Source organism: Triticum urartu, chromosome 1, assembly GCF_003073215.2.
Source record: "Triticum urartu cultivar G1812 chromosome 1, Tu2.1, whole genome shotgun sequence".
NCBI classification, from domain to species: domain Eukaryota; kingdom Viridiplantae; phylum Streptophyta; class Magnoliopsida; order Poales; family Poaceae; genus Triticum; species Triticum urartu.
Window position 1 is genome coordinate 29,893,690 of NC_053022.1, and position 5,076 is coordinate 29,898,765.

A 5,076-nucleotide genomic window follows, 5' to 3' on the forward strand; every position below is an offset into this window, starting at 1 on the left:
GCGTGGAGATCATCTCCTCTAGCCATGTGTATGTGGAGGATATAATCCTCGATCCATACTCCAGGGTCTGTTGTTCCATCATATGCCTCTATGTTTACGGGTTTGAATCCCTCTGGGAATTCATAGTCCAGGACCTCATTGGTGAAACATAGGGGGTGTGCGGCGCCCCTGTATTTGGGTGTGCCGGATTCTGATGATGGCTTCATAGCGTTGCTTACGAGAGCTTGCTTTCTTGGCCCATAAATGGACCTGACTGGGCCATGATGCGAATCCTTAAGTGGGTCGCATGCCGATTCAGGTGCGGTGCCGCTTGCCGCTTTATGGGGTCGTCTATCTGACCATGTGGCTTTTTCATTTTTTGAATGCGAGGGCTCTAGGGCCTCTTCGTCGAATTCAGGCAGTAGCTTTCTTTTCGGATAGCTTTTAGTGCGGCGACTGTTGCCGTACTTATCTGTGGTATTGATTACTTTACTCCATCTGATCCGGAGTGCGTCTTCCTCTGTTTTTAGCTTCTGCTTCTGCTTCTTTAGGCTTCGTGCAGTTGCCACGAGCCTCTCGTGGAGATTCTTCTGCTCCGTAGGTTTATTCGGCGTGAGGTCGCCGTTTTCACCGGAGGAGGGATGTTCGGTTTCTCTATCCGTGTTGCCCTGTTTGGACGGTTGCTCTGAGGCCTGCTCGTCGTCTACCGGCTCGTCCTGCTCTATGGCTGGGTTTTTGTTGAGGCGGGGCTTGGGTCGGTGTTTACGCCGACGCTTTGATTGCTTTTCGGGGGGTCGATCTCCCGTCCCATCCCTTTTTTCCTCGTTGTCGCTTCCTTTAGGGGTATCCACCATGTACACATCGTGGGATGAGGAGGCTGTCCAATGCCCTATGGGCGTTGGTTCGTCGGTATCTCCTGCATCGTCATCCATGCTGTCGATGTCTCCGGAGTCGAAGTTGAGCACGTCGTTTAAATTGTCGACAGTGGCTACCAAGTGGGTGGTGGGCGGGCTTTGAATTTCTTCATTGTCCATATCCCATCCTCGCTGACCGTAGTTCGGCCAGGGCTCTTGTGATAAGGAGAGAGACTTGAGAGAGTTCAGGATATCGCCACAGGGCGAGTGCTGAAAGATGTCTGCGGCGGTGAACTCCATTATCGGCGCCCAATCGGATTCGATTGGCAGGGCGCGGGGGGTTCGGAGTCCGGGGAGGAGTCCGGATCCTCGGAGTCACGGGCCACGCGGAGTGCGGGGCTGGAGTTCGGCTCGATCGCCTCTGAGATCGCAGCCCCCGAGGCAGCGTCTAACCGCTGATCCTCGATTGGCGCGGTATGCTCTGAATCAATGGTCAAAACCGATGTGTATGCGGCCTCCAAGGCACTATTCGGCGGCAGAGCTATATCATACCCATCGAGACAGTGCGGCGCGCTTGGCTGTGGCTCAGATCCGTCGAAGATCAAGTCCCCGTGGATGTCGGCCGTGTAGTTTAGGATTCCAAACCTGACCTGATGGCCAGGGGCGTAGCTTTCGATCTGCTCCAGGTGGCCGAGTGAATTGGCCCGCAGAGCGAAGCCGCCGAAGACGAAGATCTGTCCGGGGAGAAAAGTCTCACCCTGGACCGTATCGTTGTTGATGATCGAAGGAGCCATCGGGCCTGAAGGTGACGACACAGAGGAACTCTCAATGAAAGCACCAATGTTGGTGTCAAAACCGGCGGATCTCGGGTAGGGGGTCCCGAACTGTGCGTCTAGGCCGGATAGTAACAGGAGGCAGGGAACACTTTGTTTACCCAGGTTTGGGCCCTCTCGATGGAGGTAATACCATACTCCTGCTTGATTAATATTGATGATATGGGTAGTACAAGAGTAGATCTACCACGAGATCAAGGAGGCTAAACCCTAGAAGCTAGCCTATGGTATGATTGTTGTGTATGGAGTTGATTCCCTACGGACTACAACCCTCCGGTTTATATAGACACCGGATAGGGTTAGGGTTACATAAAGTCGGTTACAATGGTAGGAGATCTTGAATATCCGCATCGCCAAGCTTGCCTTCCACGCCAAGGAAAGTCCCATCCGGACACGGGACGAAGTCTTCAATCTTGTATCTTCATAGTCCAGGAGTCCGGCTGAAGGTATAGTCCGGCTACCCGAACACCCCCTAATCCAGGACTCCCTCAGCCGTCATCACAGAGGGCTTCTACATCATCATAGCCTCTCCGATGAAGTGTGAGTAATTTACCTCAGACCTTCGGGTCCATAGTTAGTAGCTAGATGGCTTCTTCTCTCTCTTTGAATCTCAATACAAAGTTCTCCCCCTCTCCTGTGGAGATCTATTCGATGAATCTTCTTTTTGCGGTGTGTTTGTTGAGACTGATGGATTGTGGGTTTATGATCAAGTCTATCTATGAATAATATTTGAATCTTCTCTGAATTCTTTTATGTATGATTGGTTATCTTTCCAAGTCCCTTCGAATTATCCATTTGCTTTGGCCAAGTAGATTGGTAGTTCTTGCCATGGGAGAAGTGCTTAGCTTTGGGTTCGATCTTGCGGTGTCCTTTCCCAGTGACAGAAGGGGCAGCAAGGCACGTATTGCATCGTTTCCATCGAGGATGACAAGATGGGGTTTATTTCATATTGCATGAATTTATCTCTCTACATCATGTCATCTCGCTTAAGGCATTACTCTGTTTTTAACTTAATACTCTAGATGCATGCTGGATAGTGGTCGATGAGTGGAGTAATAGTAGTAGATGCAGAATCGTTTCGATCTACTTGTCACGGACGTGATGCCTATATACATGATCATGCCTAGATATTCTTATAACTATGCTCAATTCTGTCAATTGCTCAACAGTAATTTGTTCACCCACCGTATAATACTTATCGTCTTGAGAGAAGCCACTAGTGAAACCTATGGCCCCCGGGTCTATTCTCATCATATCAATCTCCATTACTTTAATCTTGCTTTGATTTTTTACTTTGCCTTTACATTTTACTTTGCATCTTTATACCAAAAATACCAAAAATATTATATCTATCAGATCTCACTCTCGTAAGTGACCGTGAAGGGATTGACAACCCCTAATCGCGTTGGTTGCGAGTAGCTATTGTTTCGTGCAGGTACGAGGGACTTGAGCGTGGCCTCCTACCGGATTGATACCTTGGTTCTCAAAAACTAAGGGAAATACTTACGCTACTCTTCTGCATCATCCCTCCTCTTCGGGGAAAACCAACACAAGCTCAAGACGTAGCAAGAAGGATTTCTGGCGCCGTTGCCGGGGAGTCTATGCAAAAAGTCAACATACCAAGTACCCATCACAATCCCTATCTCTCGCATTACATTATTTGCCATTTGCCTCTCGTTTTCCTCTCCCCCCAATTCACCCTTGCTGTTTTATTCGCCCTCTCTCTCTATCCTCCCTCTCTATTTGCCTCTTTTTCCCGTTTGCTCTTGTTTGCTCGTGTGTTAGTTTGCTTGTTTGTCGCGATGGCTCAAGATACTACCAAATCGTGTGACTTCACCAATACCAATAATAATGATTTCCTTAGCACTCCGATTGCTCCTCTTACCGATGCTGAATCTTGTGAAATTAATGCTGCTTTGTTGAATCTTGTTATGAAAGATCAATTCGCCGGCCTTCCTAGTGAAGATGCCGCTACTCATCTGAATAGCTTCCTTGATTTATGTGATATACAAAAGAAAAAAGATGTCAATAATGATGTCGTTAAATTGAAGCTATTTCCTTTTTCGCTTAGAGATCGTGCTAAAGCTTGGTTTTCGTCTTTGCCTAAAAATAGTATTGATTCATGGAACAAGTGCAAAGATGCTTTTATCTCTAAGTATTTTCCTCCCGCTAAGATCATCTCTCTTAGAAACGATATTATGAACTTTAAACAACTTGATCATGAACATGTTGCACAAGCTTGGGAGAGAATGAAATTAATGATACGTAATTGCCCTACTCATGGTTTGAATTTGTGGATGATTATACAAAATTTTTATGCCGGATTGAATTTTGCTTCTAGAAATCTTTTAGATTCGGCCGCGGGAGGCACTTTTATGGAAATCACTTTAGGAGATGCTACTAAACTCCTAGATAATATTATGGTTAATTATTCAATGGCATACTGAAAGATCTTCTAATAAAAAAGTGCATGCGATAGAAGAAATCAATGTGTTGAGTGGAAAGATGGATGAACTTATGAAATTATTTGCTACTAAGAGTGTTTCTTCTGATCCTAATGATATGCCTTTGTCTACTTTGATTGAGAATAACAATGAATCTATGGATGTGAATTTTGTTGGTAGGAATAATTTTGGTAACAACGCTTATAGAGGGAATTTTAATCCTAGGCCATATCCTAGTAATCCTTCTAATAATTATGGGAATTCCTACAACAACTCTTATGGAAATTATAATAAGATGCCCTCTGAATTTGAGAATAGTGTTAAAGAGTTTATGAATTCACAAAAGAATTTTAATGCTTTGCTTGAAGAGAAATTGCTTAAAGTTGATGATCTGGCTAGGAACGTTGATAGAATTTCTCTTGAGATTGATTCTTCAAAGATTAGATCTATTCCTCCTAAGCATGATATCAATGAGTCTCTCAAAGCCATGAGAATTTCCATTGATGAGTGCAAGGAAAGAACCGCTAGGATGCGTGCTTCCAAAGATGCCTTTATTAAAGCGTGTTCTTCCAATTCCTACAAAAATCAAGATGAAGATCTAAAAGTTATTGATGTGTCCCCTATTAAATCTTTATTTTGCAATATGAATCTTGATGAAACTGAATATGATCTTCCTTTACCTAGAAGGCGTTCTAAAAATTTGGAGTATTTAGATCTTAATGATGAAATTGATGAAAGTGGGATTGAAAGAAATAAAAATCTAGATGTTGCTAAACCCACTATATTGGATTTCAAGGAATTTAATTATGAAAGTTGCTCTTTAATTGATTGTATTTCCTTGTTGCAATCCGTGCTAAATTCTCCACATGCTTATAGTCAAAATAAAGCCTTCACCGAACATATTGTTGATGCCTTGATGCAATCTTATGAAGAAAAACTTGAGTTGAAAATTTCTATCCCTAGAAA